This window comes from Canis lupus, chromosome 31 (genome assembly GCF_048164855.1).
Source record: "Canis lupus baileyi chromosome 31, mCanLup2.hap1, whole genome shotgun sequence".
Classification (NCBI taxonomy): domain Eukaryota; kingdom Metazoa; phylum Chordata; class Mammalia; order Carnivora; family Canidae; genus Canis; species Canis lupus.
Genome location: NC_132868.1, coordinates 41,722,777 through 41,750,529, shown reverse-complemented (window position 1 = coordinate 41,750,529; position 27,753 = coordinate 41,722,777). Strand labels below are relative to the sequence as shown.

The window sequence follows — 27,753 nt, the reverse complement described above, 5'->3', positions numbered from 1 at the left end:
CCATATTCCCATTATTTGTAACATCATTACACAAGTATGAGATGAATTCATTAGTGGGCTGAATTAGAGTAATTTTTTTCAACAAAATAATATATATTTTTTTATTTCCTTGTGTATGTATTTTTCTTTAGAACCATGTGATTTGGTTTCGCAATTCCTTAGCCAATGATTTATCGCTGTTTAGGTCACTGAAACAGAATGCAGATGTATTAAGAGCATTCCGTTTCATTGTCATGGAGGCATAGTTCCGCTGTAACGATGTAGCCAGATCGTTGTGTCTATCTAGTCAAAGGTGAGTCCTGTTCAAGTACAATTGTGTCGATTAATAAAGATGTCATACCAATCTTAAGTGCTTTGTATATTGGTCATGATGAGCGCTATTGAAGCTTAACTCACAAGAGCCTCTTCCACGACTCCCAGTGTGACTCCTCAACCAATGTCCCACCTCACAAAGCACATATTTATAGCATTGGCCTTATCCTCATGTGCTAAATATCTGAGTGTTGTGCCTCTAGGGTCACAAGATCATGTAGTCCTGAAAGAAAATTCAAGATGAGATCTTTGGGATTTAGGAGAATAGATCATCAGGAAAGAGAACAGGCTTTGAGAGACATAAATAGGAACAACTGAATACCTCAAGATCATCATAAATCATAGAATAAAGAGGAGAAAACATGAGGAAAAAAATGTTACTAGTTGCAATTTAAGCCAGTTTACAGGATCCTGAGATGTATAGTGTAGAGAACTCTTTTTTTTTGTCATCTGAGAAAGGATTTTCTACCCTTTGAAGTCTCAGGATATCACTTAGACGTTGATAGGAATATGTAAAGTTCAGCTGGAGTTCCATTCTGAGATAGCCCGGTTGTTACAGTTGTGAGCCCTTGTATTAGGGCCTCCTGTTTGTTTCCATTATGGAGAAACTCTAGCTGTGTGCTCCAGATCTACTGATCTCTCATAGACATGGCATAGTTATTTCGGTTGCTTTGTTAATCGTGTTTGCTCCATTCTATCATTTTACTTCCTCTGTGTGATTCATTGAATCCAAAATAAGTAAAATCACGAAGTAGTTACATAGACATATCCTGTCTAAAAACACATAGATAAACATATAGAAAATATAGATCTATCTTTGTTAGCTAGCTAAATGAGTTTCTGAAGATATTATTTTGGCCTGTGTGTTAATTTGGACTTTCAGAGAAGCAGAGCTCAAGATGGAATTAGACCCACAAGAGATTTATTAGGGAAAAGGCTTATGAAAGATAAAGGGCAAGGGGGATTGGAGTAGGGGTAGGAAGAGAGAAACAGACCATGATGTGGATCTGACCATTGTAAAAGGAAAAGACGAGGAGGGAAGGCCTGGGTAGGAAAAGTGCCGAGACTTTTCTATGAAAATTGCAACCAAGATGATGGGGCATCTCCCAACCAATTTCTCCCCATAGAATAGTCCTGTCAGGGCAGGAATGGGCCTGTGCCCAAAGGAAGCCTGACCTTGGTGCACACATGGGGGTAGGTCCAGAGGAGAGCCGCGGCCATCAGAAACCATGTCCCTGCAGCAGCAGGTCTGAGCAGTGCATTTTCATGGCCCTCTGGCCCTGGGACACAGTGGGATGTGGAGGGAAGTAGGTGGGACTTGGAATTACATCCCGGCGCCGCCATTTGCAGTTCCCTGACTTCAGACAGCATTTGTTGACCATTCTGTAAAATGGGGAAATTAGTTCATACTCCATTTCTTGTAACAGTTAAACATATGATGGTGGAGGGAAGAGAGGGGATGGAGAGAGAGAGAGAGAGTTTTGCAGACCTGAATATAAATAAATTTAGGAGCCGTTAAGAGCCAGACCACCTGGGTGGGACTCTTGGGCCCACTCTTCCTCTAAGTTTCCTGAACTTGTTTGTTTCTAAATCGTTGTGCTCCATTTCCTTTTCTCTTACTTGGAGATGATAAAATGATTGTGAGGACCGAATGGATTAATATTATATAAAAGGACTAGAGCCGTTTCTGGCACTTGGTAAGTGCTGTATATGTGAACTTTTAATGCTGTTGTTACTTTGACTACATGTATTTAAATGCCTGTCTGGATTTTCTCATTTTATGATTTTGACTTATTTTTACTCCAAGCATTACGTTGACTTCCTTTTACTGCTTTCCAGATTCTTTTCTTATCTGTGAGGATTTTCTTCGTATAGATTTATTGAGATTCACTTTAAAGGAGAGGGTGCCCTGAGCTAGTGGTCAGCTGGAACAGAAGCATCGCTCAGGGGTCATCGTCCCTTTATACTCTGGCCTCATCAGATGATCCAAGTATAGGAATAGAAGATCATCCCCTCTTGTTCTCTCAGCTTTGTTCTTCAGGAAATTGGCTTAGCGAGGGATGTGACAGGCTAGCAATGTGAAACTTTAACAGAGGACCACCAAGCTACTTAACTGGAGTGATTTCATGCTTCAAAACTCACATCCAAGTTGATTTCTCAAACATCCATTCCTCTTTTACCTTGGTGTAAACGTTCAGTGATTTTGAGCTGGTCAGAAGGGAATGGAATTTAGATTGGATAAAATTTATAATAAAATGTGATAAAACAACAACTGGATTTTCTTTTCTTCTTCCAAGGAACTGACTTCAGAGGAGTTTTGTTTTGTTTTTAAATAAAAATGTCAATTATCTCCGTGCTTTCCACCCATCTTGGGGAAGTTAGTTATCATGTTTATCTTCAAAGAGATGATTAGTTTTAGAAGACCACACGTCAAGCCCTCAGGACCATGTGGAATGTAGCATTCTGGTCTGGAGGGTAATGACTTGGAGCCATATCTCATTCCCCTTTTTCACTCAGCTACGGCAAGACTTTGGGATCTACGGGATGGGACGGCACCCTGGAGCACAGCTTGCAGACTTCAGTGACATTGAGCTCATAACTGGCTCAGCTGGCATCTCAGGCGGGGAGTATATGAGCCAGGCTCAGATGCAGCTGATGATTTGATGTCCAGATGTGAGGAGGGAAGGGGGTTCAAAGCATCAGCAACAGCTGATTATAAAGGCGAACAATAGCAAGAGAGAGAAATTAAAGAGAAACACAGCAAGATGACAAGGCGAGTTGGAGGGGGGAGTGTCATTCATCTCTTCTGAAAGCCCCCACAGCAGAAAGATGGATTAATGCTGTCGGAGCTGTTACCCATTCCATCAGCTTTATTATATGGTGGAAAGCTCCCCGTCACTTTCTTGGCTGCATGCGGTGGTACAATCCTGGCTCCTTTTCCCCAGTGCATTACAAACGTTTTCTAGGTTTTCTTCTTAAAGCAGCTTTTATATTTGTTTCAATCACAGGTAGATCCATCATATGCATTTAATTTAAAAAGTCATAACAAGCAGAATTTTTGTTCGACATAAAGAGCTCATAAAACAAATGCTACTATTTATCAAGTCTAATGGATTTTTGTAAAGGTCTTATAGGAATAAAGAATAAAAATCCAATGATGGTCTTACAATGAATATTCGATACTTTATTGCCTATTTATGGGGTAATCTTTTTGCCTTCCCACAATATAGGGCCCTTCAAAAAGACTTAATTTGTGGTCATGTGGTTTACTTGCCAGGAGATGGCAATAGTGATCTGTTTCCATGTTTAACCTTAACAAAGGCTCTCATTCCACCGAAATTAAACTGAATACCAAAATGATTGGGATTTCCAATCCTGTTTTCCAATGCAAAATTACCCATTTTGAATTCTTGAATTATTAAGTTGTTTCTAATCATGTACAGCCAGATTTTTTACCAAAGGCGTTGTCATGACAGCTTTCTGAAGACCCCCAAACAATCATTTTGTTCTCCTAGAAGCAATAACATAATTCTGGAAAAGAAGAAAAAAAAAAAAAAAAGAATCTACACATACAAATAGAAATTTAACAAAAGCCACGGGGAATGAATTAAAATGGGAATTTGATAAGATCATGATGATGCATGCTTAGACAAGAATCACGGAATCTTTAAGTAAGGGATCAGATCAATATCTTTGGATTTACTTGATAGGCCCTTAAGCACTTTGAATGGGATCAGGCCAACTTTGCTCCATCAGGGTTGTATGTGACTATCACTGCTCAGCCTGAGAAAGGCTAAAACCACAACCACACAGCCCTTTCCACCTGTGGCATACACATTTTCTTTTATTTGACATCGAGAGCTACAAAACTCTACATTTTTCCTTCATTTCAGCTCCTAGGAAGCTCAAATATTATTGTCTTTAGCAAGAGTTTTATGAAATAGTTTTCTTTTTCATCCTTTTATTATTAACCTATCTTTGCTTTTGGACTGATGGTTCAATTTTACTATATGGTACCTGCATTGTATTCCACGTTGAATCTCTTTTGGGAATACATGTGATTTAATTTCATGAATGCAATGAGACGGTGATCACTCCAGATAATCATTATAATCATTCTTTGATGGTTTGCGGTACTACCCATAAGCTACCCAACAATTTCCGTAAAGGCAACAACCACAGCGGGAAAGCCACCTTAGTCTTTTATTGCCATGTGCAAGAGGACTGCTTGCTATTTTTCAGAGAGGGTGTTGTCTTTTCTTTTTCTTTTTTTTTTTAATAAAACTATCTATATCTAGAGTAGTTTTAAGTAGAATGCTTTTCAGTTTGTTGCTTTAACATATTTTTTTCAATTAACTATATTTGAGTAATTTCACTGCAGTCTATTGCAGGCTCATGGCGTATTGCATGGTCTGTTGCAGTGGGTTACATGTGGTTCTTGAGGGTGCAATGAGAAGGACTTTTAGCCAATCTGGAGTAGAGAAAAACATTATTTCATATGTTATATCACCAGAAAGATTGAAAGTAATAATCTGTTACAGAAAGAAACAAGTTCATTAAAGTGATGTCTATTATGACAGTTGGATCCTAGCTTTAAGAAAACAAGTATATGGAACATTAAATTTAATATTTGTGGTAAAGGGGCGCCTGGGTGGCTTAGTTGGTTAAATGTCTGACTCGATTTCAACTCAGGTCATGATCTCAGGGTCATGGGATCAAGGCCCCAGTTGGGCTTCGGTCTTCCCACTCAGCAGGGAATCTGCTGGAAAATTCTCTCTCCCTCAGCTCTTTCCTCTGCTCTCGTGCCCGTGTGCTTGCACTCTCTCAAATAAATAAATAAATCTTTAAAAAATAGTTGTGGTGAAAAATTAGTTGTGTTGTCATATGCGATGAAAACAATTTTGTTAATCATTGTTTCCACATAATGCAATTGATCATTCATATCTGCTTGACTGCGAGGGTGTGCTGACATACGATTGGATAATAAGGCAGATAATATGACTTTGGGCGTGAGTTGAATTCAGCACGATTTTCTGTGTGTTTTTAATCTTTGGCTAGACTTGCCGTCGTAATGGAAAATGAAGGCAAGTGTCTGCACGCTGGTGTAGTAGATGATGTTTGTCACCTGGACCAGTGCTTGGGCTGGTCGCCACTGTTTCTGTACCACGGAGGGACTGGTTCTTACAGGAGGCATTTCCCAGGCTCTCAGGTCAACAGGTTCAACTAGTAGGGGGCACCTGTGGGAATTCCGTGTGTGGGAAGGAGGAAGGAGCTGCACTGTTGACCTGTCACCTCTTTGGGCACTGGCTCTGCCTCTGACTCCCCTCTGGGTGCTTCCCTCTCCTGCCGGGCGTCCTTGGCTGCTGGGCTCTGGGGCTTTCTCTCCTCCTGCACCCGTCAGCCTGGGTGTTGCAAGGGCTTCTTGCTGTCACGCAAGTCTAGGCCGCCTCACTGCCTCTTGTTTGCTTTCTCAGCCTTTCCATCACCTGTGTAACCAATTTCTTGCCTTAAATGTTCTCTGTTACAAAAACGCTGAAATGGTTTCTATTTTCCTGGTAGAGCTTGACGAAATTATAAGATTTAGCATAAAATACACTTAGCATGGAAATTTTCTCTGTATCAGTGTTATTGTAAGTCTTTTTAGTTTTTTTTACATACTTTCAAAATCAGCTTAAATTTGTTCACACTTGTATCCTGAGTAGCAGATTCTGTGACTCCTGTGTTTTCGAGTAATAGTGTATTGTACGAAGCATGAAGAAATAATGTAAAGAATAAATAAGAAGAGAGAGGAGGGGAACAAAAGCAATAAGGAACTGAAAGGATACGATATTAAAAGAAAAAAAAACGAATTACAGAATTTAATTGGTTTTTGGAGAAGCTCCTCTTTCCTAAAATGTTTTACACGGAATGTTAGGAATATTAATTCTATTGTATTTTAATGTTACGTGGGGAAAAAGGTACCGCTATTGATGAATTTGGGGAAATAAAGCGTTCACCGAGATGAAATAGCTTTTTAAAAATAGCAGTACCTCGGAGAACTTAATTTACTGATGAACCTTGTGAATTTCTAGGTGACTAATCTGTTTTATTGCCTCATCCCACAGATATCATGGATCTCAAGATTCATTCATCTGTTTATTTGTTCAACAAATATTTGTCGAACTCAAGAAGCACATAGTAAGTACTGTCGTAAGGATCCGAGATACGGGAGTAAAGCGAGCAGAAAAGAAAAATCTCTGCTTAATTTCTAGTGGGAAGGGATAGACAACAAATACGTAAAAGTCAGAGGTGGTAAGTGCGATGAAAAACAGTAAGGCCGGGACAGGAGGCAGTGGTGAGGCAAAGGGAATGCCAGTGTTCAGGAGGCCAGTGCATTTTAAGACATCATAAATTTTAAAATAGCTTTGGGAGAAGAGATTTAAAAGAAAAACCAAAAAAAAAAGTCTGTTACATTCAATGCACACACACACACACACACACACACACGCATATATATTTTTAAACCGACTATAGCATACATTGATCATTGCATGCCACATTTTTTTGTTGGTTTGAGGCTAAGATTTTTCTCACACACAGCATCTAACGTTCCTTCTTCTGAATCATGTATGGTTTCCAGTTAATGTATAATATCATGGTGACATGCTGTTTTTCTCGTATTTGTGCCCTCTGTAGGACTAACCATGGAGTCCCGACTTGCATCAACGAATTCTTGGATTTTGTGCTACATTTTTTTTTTTTTTAATTTCGGTACACTTTTGCTTTCATTCTCCTCCTTAATTTAATTACATATTGCTGGAAGTTAAATAGCTTCTCTTCAAAGGCAGCTAGTAACTTTTGATATGTAACCTTACAGATACCCTTCGGAACTTGTGAATCAGTCACACCAATTTTTCCTGGCTTTGAAATGCCGATGATCAGTTCTGAGATGCCTGGTTACATTTGGCCAACAGTCAATGACTGCTACTTCATAAAATACTCCTCTATCTGCAAGCTAGAGAATTTCTTTTCATAGCAATTGGGAAATCCCTTCCTTGTAGAGAAACTTGAAATTTTGAACAAAAAATATTTTTGATATCAGAACCTACTCTCATGGAAGCATCACAGGGGACCAGGGCTTTGTGGAACACAGGGAGAGAAACATCTCCACGCTGTAACCGCCCCTTGTTGGTACTTGTCTTTTTGATAATAGCCATTCTGACGAGTGTAGGGTAATATATCATTGTGGTTTTGTTTTGTATTTCCTTGATGATGAGTGATGTTGAGCATTTTTTCGTGTGCGTGTTGGTCATCTGGATGTCTTCTTTGGAAAAATGTCTATTCAGATGCTCTGCCCATTTCTTCATCAGACTGTTTGGGTTTTTGTTGTTGTTGTTGTTGTTATTTAGTTGTATGAATTGTTTATGTATTTTGGATGTTAAACTCTTACTGGCTTATTGGGTATGTAATTTGCATATATCTTCTCCCTTTCAGTAGGTTGCCTTTTTGTTTTATTGCCGGTTTCTTTCACTGTGCAGAAGCTTTTTGGTTTGATGTAGTCCCATTTACTTATTTTTGCTTTTGTTTTCCTTGCCTTTGGAGACAGATCCAAGAAAACATCATTCAGACCCATGTCAAGGAGCTTACCACCTATGTTTTCTTCTAGGGGATTTATAGTTTCCGTCTTAACACTCAAGTCTCAAATCCCTTTTGAGTTAATTTTTGTATGTGGTGTATGCTAGTGGTCCAGTTTCCTTTTTTTGCATGTAGCCAGCCAGTTTTCCCAATACCGTTTGTTAAAGAGATCTTCCTTGTCCCATAAATTACTTTGTCATAGATTAGTTGACCATACATGTGTGCCTTTATTTCTGAGCTTTCTAATCTGTTCCATTGATCTATGTAGTCGCTTTAAAAAAAATATTTATTTATTTATTTATTTATTTATTTATTTATTTATTTATGAGAGTGTGTGCGTATGAGCAGGGTGAGAGACAGAGGGAGGGAGAGAAGCACACTATGTACTGAGTGTGGAACCTGATGCAGGGTTCAATCTCAGGACCCTGAGACCATGACTTGAGCCAAAATCAAGAGTAGATTGCTTAACCAACTGAGCCACCCAGGCACCACACATATCTTTTTTTTTTTTTTTTTTAATAATAGAATACTGTTTTGATTACTGTGGCTTTGTAGTATACAGTTGACTCTTGAACAATGTGGTGGTTAAGGGTGCTGACCTCCTGGGCAGTTGAAAATCCATGTATAACTTTTGACTCCTCCAAAATTCTACTATTAGCCAACTATTGACCAGAAGACTTACCTATAACATAAACAGTTAATTAATATATATTTTGTATGCTTCCTGTATTATATACAGTATTTTATTTAAGGATTTTATTTATTTATTTATGAGAGACACACACACACAGAGGCAGAGACACAGGCAGAGGGAGAAGCAGGCTCCATGCAGGGAGCCCGACGTGGGACTTGATCCCAGGACTCCAGGATCATGCCTGGGCCGAAGGCAGGTGCCAAACTGCTGAGCCACCCAGGGATCACCATATGGTATTCTTATAATAGAGTAAGCTAGAGAAAATAAAATGTTATTAAGAAAAATCATAAGAAAGATAAAATAACATTTACATTGCTGTACTGTATTTACTGAAAAAAAAATCCTTACGTAAGTGGGCCTGTACAGTTGAAACCAGTGTTGTTCAAGTATCAATTATAGTTTGAAATCAGGAAGTGTAATGTTTATGGCCTTGTTCTTCTCTCTCAGGACTATTTGGCCCTTCAGGGTATTTTGTAGTTCCATGCGAATTTTAGTTTGTAGACATATTTTTATGGAAAATGCTACTGGAATTTTGAGAGGGATTGGATTGAATCTGTAGATTGCTTTGCATTGTTTATGCATTTTAGCAATATTAATGATTTTAATCAATAAGTATGGTGTATCTTTCCATTTATGTGTGTCAGTCTTCAATCTCTTTCATCAGTACCTTATAGTTTTTAGTGTTCAGGTCTTTCACATCTTGGGTTAAGTTTATTCTTAGGTATTTTATTCTTTTTGATGAAATTGTAAGTGGGATTATTTTCTTGATTTCTCATTCTGACAGTCTGTATTAATGTATACAAATGCAGATTTTTAAAATGAAAATAAAATAAAATAGAGTTTAAAAAATATTTATTAGAGAGAGAGAGAGAGAGAGAGCGGGAATGGGGAAGGGACAAAAGGAGAGAGAGAGAAATTGAGAGAGATGAGAGAGAGAGAGAGAGAGAGAGAGAGAGACCCTCAAGCAGATCCCATGTGAGGATAGAGCCTGACAAGGGGCTCAATTCCAACCCTGAGATCATGACCTGAGCTGAAACCAAGAGTCAGATGCTTAACCAGCTTAGCCACCAAGATGCCCCAGAATAAAACAGATTTTTTAAATATGTATAGCATATTCTTAAAATTAAAAAATGACATAAATCATTATAAATATGTTCTCTTGTTTTGAAGCACTCAAAGATACTTGCAGATTTAAAAAATATTGAGTGAAATTTTATATATATATATATTTTTACCTGGTGCTCATCACCACAAATGCACTCCTTAATCCTCATCATTTATTTCGCTTATCTCCTCATCCCCCACCTCTGGTAACCATCAGTTTGTCCTTTATAAATCAGATTCTGTTTCTTGATTTGTCTCTCTCATTCTCTCTCTCTTTTGCCTTTACTTGTTTGTTTTGTTTCTTAAATTCCCCATATGAGTGAAATCATATGGTATTTGTCTTTCTCTGACTTATGTTACTTAGAATTATACTCTCTAGCTCCACCCATGTTGTTGCAAATGGAGACATTTTATTCTTTTTTTGTGACTGGATAATATTCCATTGTGTGTATATATTTATATTTATATATCTCACATCTTTTTTTTTTTTCACATCTTTTTAATCCATTCATCAATCCATGGACAGTTGGGCCACTTCCATATTTAAGTTTGGTACAAAATAGAATACAACTTTTTCAGAGAAATAGTTTTTTTTTTTGTATATGATTAAATCTATTCAGTCACAGTAGATCCATGACCAAATTTTCCTCTAGTTATTACTTTTTCTTTTTCAATTTTGAGAACGGGAGTAGAGGGGTTCATTTAAGTGTCACCTTTACAGGGTCTTGCAAAACGGGTAATTTCACACACAGCTAAGTTAGAAAACCTCTACTCTTCATAGCAAAAATACTCATTTAGCAACCTGTTATCATTATTCCTTGAAAACTGTTTCTCAAGGGATAGTTTTCTCCATGACTAAGAATTATTTGAATACAAGGGACCTCAAACACGTGGAGGTTAAGGACCATCCTGCTAAAAGATAAAAGGGTCAACCAGGAAATTAAGGAAGAATTTAAAAGATTCATGGAAACTAATGAGAATGAAGATACAACCGTTCAAAATCTTTGGGATGCAGCAAAAGCAGTCCTAAGGGGGAAATACATCGCAATACAAGCATCCATTCAAAAACTGGAAAGAACTCAAATACAAAAGCTAACCTTACACATAAAGGAGCTAGAGAAAAAACAGCAAATAGATCCTACACCCAAGAGAAGAAGGGAGTTAATAAAGATTCGAGCAGAACTCAACGAAATCGAGACCAGAAGAACTGTGGAACAGATCAACAGAACCAGGAGTTGGTTCTTTGAAAGAATTAATAAGATAGATAAACCATTAGCCAGCCTTATTAAAAAGAAGAGAGAGAAGACTCAAATTAATAAAATCATGAATGAGAAAGGAGAGATCACTACCAACACCAAGGAAATACAAACGATTTTAAAAACATATTATGAACAGCTATACGCCAATAAATTAGGCAATCTAGAAGAAATGGACGCATTCCTGGAAAGCCACAAACTACCAAAACTGGAACAGGAAGAAATAGAAAACCTGAACAGGCCAATAACCAGGGAGGAAATTGAAGCAGTCATCAAAAACCTCCCAAGACACAAGAGTCCAGGGCCAGATGGCTTCCCAGGGGAATTTTATCAAACGTTTAAAGAAGAAACCATACCTATTCTCCTAAAGCTGTTTGGAAAGATAGAAAGAGATGGAGTACTTCCAAATTCGTTCTATGAGGCCAGCATCACCTTAATTCCAAAACCAGACAAAGACCCCACCAAAAAGGAGAATTACAGACCAATATCCCTGATGAACATGGATGCAAAAATTCTCAACAAGATACTGGCCAATAGGATCCAACAGTACATTAAAAAAATTATTCACCATGACCAAGTAGGATTTATCCCTGGGACACAAGGCTGGTTCAACACCCGTAAAACAATCAATGTGATTCATCATATCAGCAAGAGAAAAACCAAGAACCATAGGATCCTCTCATTGGATGCAGAGAAAGCATTTGACAAAATACAGCATCCATTCCTGGTCAAAACTCTTCAGAGTGTAGGGATAGAGGGAACATTCCTCGACATCTTAAAAGCCATCTATGAAAAGCCCACAGCAAATATCATTCTCAATGGGGAAGCACTGGGAGCCTTTCCCCTAAGATCAGGAACAAGACAGGGATGTCCACTCTCACCACTGCTATTCAACATAGTACTGGAAGTCCTAGCCTCAGCAATCAGACAACAAAAAGACATTAAAGGCATTCAAATTGGCAAAGAAGAAGTCAAACTCTCCCTCTTCGCCGATGACATGATACTCTACATAGAAAACCCAAAAGTCTCCACCCCAAGATTGCTAGAACTCATACAGCAATTTGGTAGCGTGGCAGGATACAAAATCAATGCCCAGAAGTCAGTGGCATTTCTATAAACTGACAATGAGACTGAAGAAAGAGAAATTAAGGAGTCAATCCCATTTACAATTGCACCCAAAAGCATAAGATACCTAGGAATAAACCTCACCAAAGAGGGAAAGGATCTATACCCTCAAAACTATAGAACACTTCTGAAAGAAATTGAGGAAGACACAAAGAGATGGAAAAATATTCCATGCTCATGGATTGGCAGAATTAATATTGTGAAAATGTCAATGTTACCCAGGGCAATATACACGTTCAATGCAATCCCTATCAAAATACCATGGACTTTCTTCAGAGAGTTAGAACAAATTATTTTAAGATTTGTGTGGAATCAGAAAAGACCCCGAATAGCCAGGGGAATTTTAAAAAAGAAAACCATATCTGGGGGCATCACAATGCCAGATTTCAGGTTGTACTACAAAGCTGTGGTCATCAAGACAGTGTGGTATTTGAATACAAGGCTGAAAAGTATACTGAACTAATTTTGTACATCATCCTTTGGTGAGAGCACATTCGATAAACTCTTTGGAGTAAGAAAAGAATAGCATATTCTTAGAATTAACAAAATGACATAAATCATTATAAATATGTTTTCTTGTTTTGAAGCACTCACAGATACTTTCAGATTTAAAAAATATTGAGTGAAATTTTATATAGCTTAATTCAAAATAATAATGAAACAATTTTACACATTTCCGAATTTATTCTTCCTTTCTAGACCTAGCTAAAAACTGTATCCTGTGATTCTTCCTCTGATCATTATAGTGTTTTTGAACACTATAGAGAAAAAAAATATTTGGTTAATTTATAGTGCATTACTTTAACATTTCTTTTATTCTCTCAAATTGATAATTACTTCACTCTACATTTCCTTTTGTGATTATTTTACAGAATTTGATTGCAAACTCCTTGAGTACAGAGATATATCATTTTGTACTGTTTTGTCTTATACCTATTTTTTTTCCGAGTATCTGTGTGGCTCTTCACCAGTTAAATATTATTTTGCAAACCTTTTCACCAAAGTATTACTGATTAAAAAGGAATAAAAAGATTATTTTTGAGGATTTGAGGGCCTAAATCGAAGCAGAGGCTAGAACTTGACATTTATTTCAAGAGTTTATAGTCTTATTTTGTCCTACAAATTTCTACACATTTTGCTTCATAATATATCCTTTTGTGTTGCTTTGTTTCAGACAAAAGTAAAATGAATGTCCTAGGAAAATATGTTCGAGCCATTGCTTAACTTTCTTTAGACTCATGCTACAGATAACAGCATTAAGTTTTGTCTTTGTTTGTTTGTTTTCCATTTTAGAATGCACAGGAAGCAAAGGGAGTTTGGACTTTTTCCTTGAGGATTCTAGGACCCCTACAGTCTTCCTTAGCTCACAGAATTCCTGCCTTTATCCTTTGGAGACTACCTTTGGCTATAGTCAACTGCATTAATTTTCTAGGACTTCCATAACAAAGTATCACAAACTAGGTAGCCTAGAACAACAGAAATTATTGTCTTATGGTTGTGGAGGCTAGAAGTCCAAAATCAAGGGGCTGGCAGGGCCATGATCACTTAAAAACCTGTGCAAGAAGCTCTAACTTGACTTTCCAGCTTTTAGTAGTCCAAGACATTCCTTAGCTCATGGCAGCATAATTTCAACCTTTTCCTCAGTCTTCACATTATTTTTCCTCTAAATATGTTCATTGCTTTGTCTAAATTTTCGCTTTTAATAAGGACATCAGTCATACTGGATTAGAGGTCCACTCTAAGGACTTTACTTTGATTTGATTATCCTGTAAAGACTCTATTTCCATTCTGAGATACTGGGGGCTAGGACTTCAATATCTCTTTGGGGGCACAATTCAATCCACCAACTAAACCACACTCTTTTTCTAGTATATCCCATGTATTTTTCCCTCCAGGTAGAGTTGCCAAATTTAATATGGAAATACAGGAACCTCAATTAAATTTGAATTTCAGATGACCAACAAATAATTTCCAGTATAGGTATGTCCTAAAGAGCCTGTGATCCATTCTTATATTCATTTTGCTGCTATTGTTTATTTGAAATCTAAATTTATCTAGGGATACTGGATTTTATCTGATAATACTATCTCCATGTCTTCGCCTCTCTTAGTTTCTTTAAACTATCTTTCAGAACTTCCAGTCTGATATTTTCTTCAAGATTTGGCTTAAATGCCACCAACTTCAATTGCTTGTTTTGTTTGTTTATGTTTTTTAGCAAGCAAAAAGCAGTATATTGAAGTGAAAGTATGCTCAAGGTAGCAGAGCAGGCAGGTTCGCAGAGGTGGAACCAGCCCTAGGTTGTTTTGGGATTGGATATTTGTTGTGTCTCTGGACCGAGAATATATGTGATGTTCAGTGGGGTGGTCTCCAATGGAGGCTGCTTCCAATCACCTGGAGAACTCCTCCCATAGGTTGGAAGGGGGAGGTTTTGACCTTATATGGTTTGTACCAGGAGCCGTGGCAGCCTTTCTCCATTGGGGAGGACTGTGCTCTGCTGGGATGGCCATCAGATTGCTTAACTTCAGCTTTGATTTATCTATCTCATTTCATTTGAGTTTTGGGACTATAGTCCTTCACCCTCGGCTCACTCAGTGTGGCACTATCAGGAGAAACCTGAGTTCTGGGAATCTCCCCTGAAGCTCCGTGGAGAAACAACTGGTCCTGAGAAGAGTGGAATGAGTGTGTCTGAGTTGCTACGGCCTTGGACCTTGATCCCTTTATCTAGAAGTAATCACTTCCTTTCCTTAACGTTGTAGAACTTTAATCTGTACTTCACCTGTGACATTAACAAGAATCTACCCTGTACTAAAATTGTTGATATATGTATCTTTTATACCCTATTCAATAGAAATTATTTGAGGGCCAGAGACTTTTATGATTCAATTTTCTATCTTATTCAGCATCTAACTTCATTTCTTGAGGTAGTAGGCATTCAGAAAAAAAGACTTTTTCTGATTTCATTGGGCTTGCTGAAATAAAACAATAGAACTGCTTAATAACCAGGAGAGATAGAAATACGTGCAAAAGAATTCCTACCTGATAGTGGAACTTTGAATCTTTAACAAAATGCTCCCTGTTTTCTCAAGTGCTGCCTCCTCAGCAAACCGCTGGTTTGACCTACACTAAAACTTCATCATCAGGCATAGACTCCCCATTTCCCTGATTTATTATAAAGGATTAAAGTGTTCACTGGTATTTACTTTTGATGATTTATGCCTAGATTATATTTATAGTCAGTGTGGAAGAAATATTGAAGGGTGTATTCATACCAACATTTTTCAGAAACAGCTTGGCTGGGTGTGGATTGGCAGCACATAATAGAAAGGAGTAGGAGAACCAGACTCGTTTTCAATAGCAATAATCTTGCACTGTACTAATAATTGCAGGATAGAGATGTTTTTTCTTCACTCTTCTAATTATTCAGCCAACCAATGGGTCATTATTCATTGAGTCAGTTAAAAAACGTGTATGTGGGCAAGAGGTGGGTAATGCCTTCAAGGCCTTTCTTATTGGTGATTTTGCAATTAAAATCCAGTGGAATTCCTTTGTATTATTCATGCCAAGGGATAGAATAAATATTCTCCTAAGATTGTGATTTAAAATCTTAATATTTTTTAAAAATGCTATTTTCCCTAAACTGGTAAGGTGTGCTATAGGAAACTGGGTTGCTTAATACTGAGAAGTATATACCATACCCCACACTTGAGAAAAAGAAAGGTTTTTTTTTCTTTCACAAATAAGTTTTGAAAATACAAGATTAAAGAAACTTCTTTGTTGCAGAGCTTCTTAGATATTTTAATATATTAATGTGTTTATGTAATAACTGGTGTAATCTCTGTGTGCTTTATCAATACTCCTTGGGAACAAAGAAATGTATGTTCATTGTATAAACATATTTTAAGGACTAAAGCTTGATTTGTAAATGTAAATCTATATGATAATTTATGTCACAATTTCTTTGTGATTGCTATCTTCTAGATGTCGACCTAGCAATTTTTTTTTCTCTCTCTCTAAAAGATGATGTGCAAGATATGTGAGTTCATGGATTAACTGGGTATGCCAGTCAGTGTTTAGCCATGGAAGCAGAAGTGCTGTGACCATTGTGGAATGAGGAATTTATTGTAGGACACTAGTTCCCACAGTGGTAGGAGAGTCACTGGGAAATGAAGGTCTGTAAGAAAGGTTAGAGGATCAAAGTCACCATCAGGCCTTCTTAACTCAAGGACACCCAGTTATTAGAGTGGAGCCACAAGGAAGAGTTGATAGAGAGGTCTATGGTTGTTTTTTTGTGGTATGGGGTCAGTGTTGGTCAGCAAGATCAGTAGATGGGAAAGGGAATTCATTAGACATGGAGTAATAGCAAGTGAGGACACTTTAGAATCTCTGGCCCTGGGGATCTCCACTTCACACATTAAACCATGGCGACGCTCAAAGTCTAAGCATAGCTGCTTTGCTTCTGCCTTCTAAATCTCTACACACTTCTGTTTTTGCCAACTCATATTATAAAATAACAAAGAAGGGAATTGTGGGAAATGAAGTTCCAGTTTAGGTAAATTAATGGAATAGAACTCCCACAGTGGGATTTGGGATGCATTTCTGAATTCCTATCAAAAAAGCGTACGTTGCATCTTGTGTTGTAGTTCTACTACTTGCCCTGCCATTAGTACTTTGTGATCTTGGGCAAGGGACTTAACACTTTTAGCTTCGGTTTCTGTATCTGCTAAATGGGGCAGGAGGGGTAGCACCTAGGTTCTCTCAATTTTAAGATTTGTAGAGAATTGTGGGCATCCTTGGTTCACCCTTGCATATAATACATTAAGGTACATTTTATAGAAGCCTAATAAAAATTATATACTCCTATTGTATTATAGATGTTCAATGAAAATTAGATATAAGTCTGGAAACATTCATTAGCCCCTGCCAGAACCAAAATAAGAACTAAGGAGATGTTGTATTTTGTAACCATGAGGATAAGCTTGGAGAAGAAGAAGAAGAAGAAGAAGAAGAAGAAGAAGAAGAAGAAGAAGAAGAAGAAGAAGAAGAAGAAGAAGAAGAAGGAGAACGAAGAAGAAGAAAGAAGAAGAAAAGAGAAGAAGAAAGAAGAAGAAGAAGAAGAAGAAGAAGAAGAAGAAGAAGAAGAAGAAAGAAGAAAGAAGAAGAAGGAGAAGAAGGAGAAGAAGAAGAAGAAAGAAGAAGAAAGAAGAAGAAGAAAGAAGCAGCAGCAGCAGCAGCAGAAGAAGCAAGAACACTATTCCATTTCACTTCAATCTAGAGCTTTTTTTTTAACATTTACTTCTCAATGTCATTTCTCCCACAAATTGTTATATGTTGCATTTTTAGAGAAGTTCTAAATAATTGGTTTTTCTTGCTTTGCAATTTCCTTAGTGTGTTATAAGAGATAAAACTTGCTTCATTGGTACCGTTAATTTCTATTTGAATTTAAATGATTCATAGAGGAAATAGTTCTGACAATACCAAAATGAGGTAGCCTTCTCCATAATTATAGAGCTTGTATATATAACGTCATTACTTTTTTAAAAAAGATTTTATTTATTCAGAGGCAGAGAGAGAGAGAGAGAGAGAGGGAGAGAGTGAGAGAGGCAGAGACACAGGCAGAGGGAGAAGCAGGCTCCATGCAGGGAGCCTGACGTGGGACTCGATCCCAGGTCTCCAGGATCATGCCCTGGGCTGAAGACGGTACTAAACCGCTGAGCCACCCAAACGTCATTACTTTTGTCAAACATTTATGAAGCACCTACTATATGCCAGTGAATCTACTAAAACTGACAATACAGTTGTTCGAAGAAACAGGCTAGCTTAACACACAAACATCCGCACAGATCATTTCAGGAGGAGGAGCCGGCCTCTACGATAGACTGAGGAGGGCACAGAAGAAACCCAGGAAAGGCATCTTTGGAGCGGTGGTATCTAGACAAAGGCAATTTTTTTTCCCTCTTAGTTTTGCTTGTTATAGTTTAATGAAAGGGAATTACTCTGATGGAGGGAAGAGAACATGAAAGGGAAATTTGGTCACAGGAACATTAAATGAGAGACATGGCTCATTGTTATGATATGTGCCGGATATTGGGCTGTGCACCTTATGTAATCAGAGCAAAAATCCCATGAAGTGGAACTACTATTAAGTTATTTTATGAATGTCAAACATGAGGGAGGAGGAGGCAAGAATCCAGACTGGAGTGTTAAGAAGAGCCTGGGTTCATCTAGTGAATGAGCCAGGGCTTGTTTTCTGAAGGAGGAGATATAGAAAAATGTGTAGCATAACTTTGACTAGCACATAGTCATATTTGTGTTTTTAAGCATCCTAGAAGATATCTAGAAGATAAATTTGAAATGGGTAGGAATTGTAAGAGTGGGAGCCTATTGAATTTTGTGCTAATAATCCAGGTCTACCTTAGGAGAGTGATGAAATTGATGGAGATAAAGGAATGAATCTTAAAAATATTTAGAAGGTATAGTATGATTAAAAACATTGAACTACGGGGAAATCAAATATAGCTATTCTCCTCACTCTTAAAATAATTACAGACCTACATACCGTATTACTTGTAAATTATAACTAAAACCTGATTATAGTTTCAGTCTTTTTTTTTCCCCTTTTAGTTTGGTTGCTTAACTAAACTAAAGCTTAGTGCTGTCAAGCTTCAGAGTAGTTGAACAGATGTAGTCAGTGTTGCAGATAGTATGAGTAGCCGATCCTCCATCCTTTGTTGCCTTCTTCATTATTAAAAAAATAATGAGGCTGCAATCCACACAGCTAAAAATAAAACATTTAGTTTCTTAGCATTTCTTGCAGTTACAGGTGGCCATGTGACATAAATCTGTCTAATGAGATATAAGTGGGAGCCTCTTGGGATTTCTGGGAAGATTTTGTTATCTTGATAAATCTACCACATTGTTTTCCTGTCTCAAATCCAGCTGCCAAGACCAGGCAGGGAGAAGCCATTTTGTAATGACGCACCAAGAATGGTAAAGCAGGGAGCCTGAAAGACACCGTTTGCGTGAACAGCTGTACCAGTGCTGAATTTCCAAGCTGAGGCCTCTTACTGTTTGAGAAAATAAATCCCTTCCCTGGTTAAAACATTGTGTTATGGTTTTTATTATATATTATTGAATGCATCCTGACTTCTTGTAATGATTGTATCACCTGCCCCAAAAGGCAACTTCAAAAGAAACGGATTCAGGGGCAGATTGGTGATACGTTATCACCCAGGTTGATCTAGTCAACTCATTCTGACATTCTCCAAGAAACTGAATATTCTTTGGGTGAAAGAGTACCACTCTGTAAAAAATGCAAACATTTGTGTTTTTCAGGAGGTGAAATCTTTCAGCATCTTTTTTTTTATTGGTAGTATCATAAGAAAGTATGAAAAGCTTTTGGCTGACTTTGTGAATTTATGTTTCACAGGAAGAAGAAAAGAGTTAAAGAAGCAGCCTGAAAAAAAGTGGCTAAAACATCCACCAGACAAGAGTGAATTCTACTACCTCGGCAGACTGTTGTCAGGAGACGAGCCAAAAGGTAATGTAGGGAATAAGAGAAAAAAGCTAGATTGCTTTTTTTTTTTTGAAAAAAAAAAAAAAAGTGGAAAGAATACCTTCTAAGCAAAGATACAGATGCAGTGAGACGTTGGGACACCTGCACCCCAATGTTTGTAGCAGCCACGTCCACAATAGCCAAACTGTGGAAGGAGCCTCGGTGTCCATCGACAGATGAACGGTTAAAGAAGATGTGGTCTATACACATAAATGCTTCTAATAGCTTTATTCCTAATTATTCAAACTGGAATCACCTAAGATGTCCATCAACAAGTGAATGGGAAAACAAGCTGTGGAACATGCATACAATGGAGTATTATTCAATAATAAAAAGAAATAGGTTATCAAGCCATAGAAAGATATGAGGGAAACTTAAATGCATATTGCTAAGTGAAAGAAGCCAAACTAAAAATCTACACACTGTTTGATTCCAATTATATGAGATTCCACCAAAGATAAAACTATAAACACGGTAGAAAAAAAAAAAAAAAAAGAAAAAATGTGTGGTTGGCAGGGACCCAGAGAAATGAGAGAAAAGGATGACAAGGTGGCACACATGGGATTTTTTGGAGCAGTGGAACTATTCTGTATGCTACAATGTTGGATACATGACATGACGCATTTATCAAAACCCATAGAACTATATGACACAGAGAATAAAACTTACACTATAGACTTCAGTTGATAATAATGCATCAACATTGGTTCATTAATTATAACACATGTCCCACACTAATGCAAAATATTAATAATAAGAGAGATTGTGTATGGGGGAGGAGGGTATATGGAAACTCTCTACACTGCTCATTTTTTCTGTAAATCTGAAACTGCTCTATAAAAAAGGGCTCATTAATTTAAAAATCTTAATTTTAAATATTAGAACACGAATTTAGTGTTAAGTGTACCAGAAATTGTCAATAGGTCATTCTAAAAGGAAAGAAACCTACAATGACTACCTTAAACCCATGTTCTTTCATTGTATTTAGAAATAATCACAACAAATCTTGAGAGGAAAAACATATCATTCTAATTTCTATAAATACAGGCACTGAATCTTAAAAGTTCTGCAAATTGCCTAAGAACACACCATGAGCTGTGGGAGCTAGGTTCCTTCTGATGAGAAATTCCAAAGCTGTCTACACCTACCATAGTTATGCATGTGGGCTCCAGAATGAGCAGACTTTCCTTCACATCCCAGCTCTGCCATTTTCCAGGTAGGTAACCCTAGGGACATCATTTACCTCTGGAAAACTAAATCTAATTCTCAAATTAACTTAATAGTAATTATACGTCATGGGATTATTATTGGGAATAAAATGAAGTTCTTAGCCTAGAACTTGTAACATAGCAATCAATATAAAGTTATCTCCTCTCATCATCTTCTTCTTCATCATCAGCATCATCTTCAACTGTACCAGTGGCAATGAGTAAATTAATGATCTGAGGAAGTCTGTGGAAGAAAAGCAAGTACCAGTTACCAAAAGCAATGAATGAGTTTTTACCAAAAATTGGCACAGGACTAACCATCACTGACACAAGTCTGGGATCATGTTATTCTTCATCTTACTTCTTTCCTTCAGTATCTTTATGTAGATAAAGTCAGGGGGAAATAACAACAGTAAAAACAAAATGAATATACAGTGCTATTACTTAGCTATTACTTTAGAGGGAAAGCGAGTCTTAAACAGACAGCTCTAGCCTGGATTTGGATCCAAAAAGGCCCTTGTTCCTGCTTGACCCTAATGTTATGTGGATAAGTCAAAAGGTCATGTGAGGGACGCCCGGGTGGCTCAGTGGTGGGTTGCCTGCCTTTGACTCGGGTCGTGGTCCAGGAATCCGGTGTCTCCCTCTGTCTGTGTCTCTGCCTCTCTCTTGGTCTGTGTCTCTCATGAATAGTTTAAAAAAATCTTTTTTTTTTTTAAAGGTCATGTGAAAGTATTATCATCTGCAATTTTAAAGCAGAAAATACAAGAAAAGCCTCTTCATCTTGCTACTTCCCCAAATCACAAGAGTGACTGGCAGTTTGGAGTTCTCAAAGCAATTCTAAAATAGAATTAAATTTCTAAGACATTTCAAATACTCAGAAGAGAATTCCTAATATTTAAAACAAAGTTTGTAGAGTAATGCAACACTTAAACCCACGTTGATACATGGACAAAGGCTATACCACAATGCCCGGCAAATCACAGGTGTGCTATCAATATTGGATAAATGAATGACTCTTTTCCACTCCTACTCGCAATAACATTGCTTTTCCTGGTATGTTTCTAGAAACAACTGCTGTTTGACCACTTCTCTGGAGAGTCTGAGGGTAACTGAAGCAAGTTTTGGAAGCATCAGTGAATGGCCACTTAATCGCTCCATGTATTTGTAGTCTCAAAATACAATCCCTAAAAGGACAGGTAAAAGATTAATGGCTCTCTTCTCTTGACCAAAGAAAGGAGATTATTTTCCTCTAACTCCTGTAGTTGCAACTTTTTGAATAAAAGTGGAGCCCAGAAAGGAGCAGAAATTGAGCCAGGCACTTTGTGTGACTGGGACTCTGTTATGGACTGAATATTTTTGTTCCCTCAAAATTCATGTTGAAGCCCTACCCACCTCCCACCAGAGTGATAGTATTTGGAGATGGGTTCTTAGAGGTGATTAGGTTTCCGATGAGGTCATGAGAATGGGGCCCCACAAACAGATTAGAGCTCTTTAAGAGTAGGAAGGGGAATCCGAGCTAGCTCCCAGTCCTCTTGCCCGCATGTGAGGGCTCAGGGAGAAGGTAGTCATCTGCAAGCCAGGGAGAGAACTACCCTCAGAACCTGATCTTGCTGGCACCCTGATCTTGGACTGCCAGCCTCAAGACCTCTGAGAAAATAGATTTCTGTTGTGTAAGCCACCTGCCCCCATTCTGTGGTGTTTTGTTATGGCAGATGGACAGATTAAGACAGGCTGTCTTTGAGCTCACAAACTCACACTTCTATGGTCAATTAGTCTATGACGAAGGAGGCAAGATATACAATGGGGGGAAGTCTCTTCAATAAGCGGTGCTGGGGAAACTGGACAGGTACATGGAAAAGAATGGAACCAGACCACTTTCTTACATCATACACAAAAATAAACTCAAAATGGATTAAAGACCTAATGTAAGACTTGAAGCCGTAAAACTCTTAGAAGAAAACATAGGCAATAATCTCTGACATTGGCTGTAGAAATACTTTTCTAGATATGTGTTTTCTGGCAAGAGAAATAAAAGCAAAATTAAACCATTGGGCCTACGCCAAACTAAAAAACTTGTACGGGAAAGGAAACCATCAACAAAAAAAATCAACCTACTGAGTGAGGAAGATATTTGAAAATGATATATCCAATAGGGGTTAATATGTAAAATATGTAAAGAACTCATACAACTCAACACTGAAAAAAGCAATCTGATTAAAAAATGTGCAGAACATCTGAAGAGACATTTTTCCACAGAGGACTTACAAATGGCCAAAAGACACATGAAAAAAGGTGTTCAACATCACTGATCGTCAGGGAAATGCAAATTAAAACCACAATGAGATATCAATCAGAATGGATAGTATCAAAAAAGGTAAGAAATAACAAGTGATGGTTAGGATGGAACCCTCCTGCACTGTTGGTGAGAATGTAAATTGGTGCAGCCTTTGTATGGAGTTTTCTTGAAAAATTAAAAATAGAATACCGTATGATCTAGTAATTCTATTTCTGAGTATTTAGTTGAACAAAACAAAACAAAAACATTAATTCAAAAAATATGTTCCCCTATGTTTATTGGAGTATAAAAGCCAAGAAACAAACTAAGTGTCCATCAGTGGATGAATGGATAAAGAAATTGTGATACACACACACACACACACACACACACACACACTGGAATATTATTCAGCCATCAAAAAGACCGAAATCTTGCCATTCACAACAATGTAGACAAACCTGGAGGTATTTATGCTAATGGAGAAAGACAAATACCATATAATTTCACTTGTATCTGAATCTAAAAAAAACAAACAAACAAAAAAACAAAACAACAAAGCAAAACCGGAAACAGACTGACAAATATGGAGAACAGACTGGTAGTTGTCAGAGAGGAGGAGAGTGTGGGGATGGATGGAATAGGAGAAGGAGATCAAGAGTCTCAAAATTCCAGTTATAAAAAAATAACAAATTATAGGAATGAAAAAGTGCAGCATAGGGAATATAGTCGATAGTACTTTAATAACTTTTTATGGTGACAGATGGAAACCATGCTTATTGCGGCGAGCATTTCTCAAAGTATGTGATTGTCGGGTCACTATGTTATATTCCTGAAACTGATATAATATTGTATATTAACTGCAGTTCAATTAAAAAAAAAAAAAAGACTCTCTGGGCTTGGTAACAGTATGGTTGAACTGGGAGAAAGTGAAAGAAGGAAGCCCTGGGAGAAGGTACATCTTCCTTTAATTAACAACACAAATTGTATGACATCATTAGGATCCAAACTAAGATAAACAGGGGTGTCTAAAGTAATCAAAAAGAGAGGTTCTCGGGGGTCCTTGCTATCAGCCAGTTATTTTGATGCTTCAAAGCTCTTTACTTTCTTTTGAGATCAGTGTGAAGTGATACCATGCAACTTAGGTAAAAATGTCACATTTTGCCAATTTTAAGACACATTTGTTTTTATTCAGATTTTCTCATATCTGAAACTAGAATGTGCTTGACAATCAGTTGCATCTTACAACAATCAGTACTATTTTCTGCTTCTGTAATGGCTCATAAAATAGTGATAGATCTTACAATTACACCTCATAGATTCGACGAAATATGGTGTGAAGAATGTAGCTCAGTACTTTTCATTCCCTTCTCATGTGATCATTTCTTCATTCACTTATTAAATATATATTTACTTAACCAATAGCATTCTAGCTTCCATGTGGCCTCGGTACTGAATTTAAAGATGAATCAGGACCCTGTCTGCAGAGAACTCACTGCCGAGCAAGGCTTACGTGCACACCAATTAAAATGCAAAGGGCTTGAAATAAAACAGTCACAGTGAGGATGAGAAAGATCAGATATATAAGGTGTGCTTTGGTAAAGTTTGGGTAATGGTGTGAATTTCCAAGATAGAGGATATAGAAGGAGAACAGGTTTTGGTAGGAACCTAATAAGTTTTAAATATCTTCCAAACACCCAGGAGTGGAAGTGAGGGCCTGGATTTTAAGCAAGAGCCCCGGGATAGTCATTTGGATGCGTGAGGCACTGGTGTGTTTGGCGTGGGTATGGATTACATTGCTCAGGATAGATGTGTGGAGTAAGACAAGGCCGGGGACAGAGCTCTGGGGCTACACCAGGACAGGAGGGATCGGAGAAGAAGGTAACCCGGAGGAAGTGGTCCTTAGGAAGCCACAGAGAAGAGTCACAGGAGCAAACTTTGCTATGGAGTAATCCATGAGAGGGATCTGCAGAGTCCATTAGGTGTGGAAATTCAGATGACAGGTGACATCATCATTAAAAGCAATTCTCTGCGCTAATATTTAATATTGTTTCCTTGGTTTTGATTAAGCAATCATGGAGTTTCCAAAGACCGTGTGAGGAATACATTTCCTCAGCACATTGCGGAGGAAAACTTTTGTTTTATGTGTCACACAATATGCCTTGTGTAGACTCTGTCAAGTTGAATTCCTCCAGGAATTTAATTGCAAAAATTTTTCTATCATCTGCAATACTATTGCGTTTCCTTTAATCAGTTAGTGAGGATACGTGATCCATTATTTCACTCTTCCTCTTGGCTGCCAGGAAGGTCAGAGCTAAAAGAAGTGCTCAATCATAATGACCTTCTGACCCCAGATTGTGGACAGAATAATCTCTACCCCTTTTACCATCTCTTTTCTGATCTCCTTTGCCTGTATCTTTTATGGTCTTACGTGCTTATTGAGAGGAACTTCAAATATATTTTGAAAGGGTAGGAAATATAAATTATAAATAACCAAAAATAAATAAAAACATGACCATTTATGCTGTATATTAGAATTCATTTGATTTTTCTACTGAAAGAAGGTGGAGGGCATGAGTTAGTAGTTAATATTAATGTGTAGAAATGAAGGCTTGCATTGTTGGTCTCCCTTTGCGTAATCTGTGACAGCAGCTCTTTATTCAAACTATTTTAAGAATTGAGCTCATGTCATTAATGATTCAGGTGCACTAATCAAATAATAAACCCCAAATCCACATTGATTTCAATCTGTATTCAAGACACTAGGGAAAATAATCAGTGTTTGCTGAAGGAATGAGGAAAAATTGGAGAGGAAATAAACGTTATTTTTAAAACCCCTTTGGAATATATTAAATAGGGAGAAAAATTTGACAGCTATTTTAAAGGCGATTGACAGCTTCTCTTAAAAACAACATATTCCTTGCTCATATGACAATTATGCCATAATATATTTAGAGCTTTTAGTATAGGAAATGGCATGTTTCTTAATTGTCTTAAGAATGTTGCTTAAATTTGTCTTATTGGTGATTAGCAAGAAGTAGAAGTACCCTCATTTCTTCCTGAGTTCTTATGGAATAGGCCCTAGATGGCTGTAATCTGTTTCCAATGGTGCTATTAATGTCTTTATCAAAGAGCTGATGGGAGCAAAGGATGGCCTAATAATGGTAAAAGTCATAGCTACAACTTTTAGGAAATCACAGGATGCCAGGCACTGTGTAAACAATCTTACATGCATTGTTGTATTAAGTCCTTGCACCAGAGTGAATATTATCACTATTTTTCAGGTGGGGAAACTGAGGCTTAGAAAGGTCATCCAGCCTCAAGGGCCAGACTTAAGATTTAAACCCGCAATTTTAACCAGCATGTTCCATTGGCCTGGAATTTATCCTTCTCAAATGCAGTCATTCTTCAAGTTTTGTCTACTTTAAAAAATATATATTTATTAAATCCATTCTATCAATGTTTGTCACTATTCATTCCTAGTTCTTACTATCTTTGTTTTATTCCTGAACTATTGCAACAATTCTTATAATTGGGGATTCCCAACATGGTACAATGAAGAGGTCACCGTATTCTGTTCCTCAAATGGCAATGATAAAACTAGAGAATATTATCAAAAACAAGCATTCAGAGTCCTGGAAATTGACAATGATTTAAAATAGACTGTGAAGCCTTGATAAGTGGAAAAACTACTAATACTCAGGCAAAGAAAATGGGAATTCAAGGTATTGTAGCTAATTCAAGGTAGCTATATCCCTTTGATAATAAATAGCAAAATGGCAAACATGAACCCAACCATACCACTAATTACATGAAATGTGAGTGAATTAAGCATCCAAATCAAATGCAGATATCATCAGACTGCAATAAAAAAAATGAGATCTTACTATATGATCTCCACAAGAGTCACACTGTAGATTTAGACTCAGTAAATTGAAAGTAAAGAGATGAAAAAAAGATATAATATGCAAATTGTGACCATTAAGGATCTGGAATAACTACACTCATATCAGACAAAATTGAATTTAAGACAAATATACTGCCAGAGACAAGGAGACTATTTCATAGTGATGAAGAGGTTGTCACGTGTGGTGATAGGACCCCACAAAGATGTAAAGCAAAAGATGACAGAAATGAAAGCAGAAATAGACATTTGAACAATAAGAGACTTCTATTATCTCACTCTCAAAAACTGATAAAACAAGCTAGATAGAAAGTCTGAAAACAGACAGAGGGACTTGAACAGCACGACTCAGTACCTTGACCTTATTGACATTTACCAAACGCTCCAGCCAATAAACAGTTGAATTCTTTTCAAGTACACATGTTGAATTCTTCAGCTCAGGTACTATGTTAGGTCACAAAACCAATTTCAATGAAGTTAAAAGGATAAAATCATATCAGCTGTGTTCTCTGAATGCAGTGGGGTTGAATTAGAAAAGAATCAAGTCCTAAGCATCATTGCAAAGGGTACAAATTTAGAGTTCACTAGGTTTTACGCCTTGTTCATCCCCCTCTTATTTTGCGTGGTGATGAGTATCTCTAAAATATATAGACTTCCACTTATGTAAGATACTGTTAATTCTCCCTTATAATATCCAGTTTGTGAATTA

General features: G+C 37.4%; 1 long non-coding RNA gene across 2 annotated transcripts; it reads left to right on the top strand.

Moving 5' to 3' along the window:
* The first annotated feature begins 213 nt into the window (after positions 1 to 213).
* Positions 214 to 27,197, top strand: LOC140622328 (uncharacterized). 2 transcript variants are annotated; one of them, XR_012022093.1, is made up of 8 exons: positions 214 to 292; positions 6,417 to 6,489; positions 19,532 to 19,642; positions 20,705 to 20,873; positions 21,057 to 21,122; positions 21,584 to 21,848; positions 21,931 to 22,061; positions 26,425 to 27,197. It is a non-coding gene; the product is annotated as an uncharacterized lncRNA (long non-coding RNA). The 2 variants fall into 2 exon arrangements; XR_012022092.1 differs by lacking the exon at positions 26,425 to 27,197 and having other exon boundaries at positions 21,931 to 23,616.
* Positions 27,198 to 27,753: the final 556 nt, after the last annotated feature.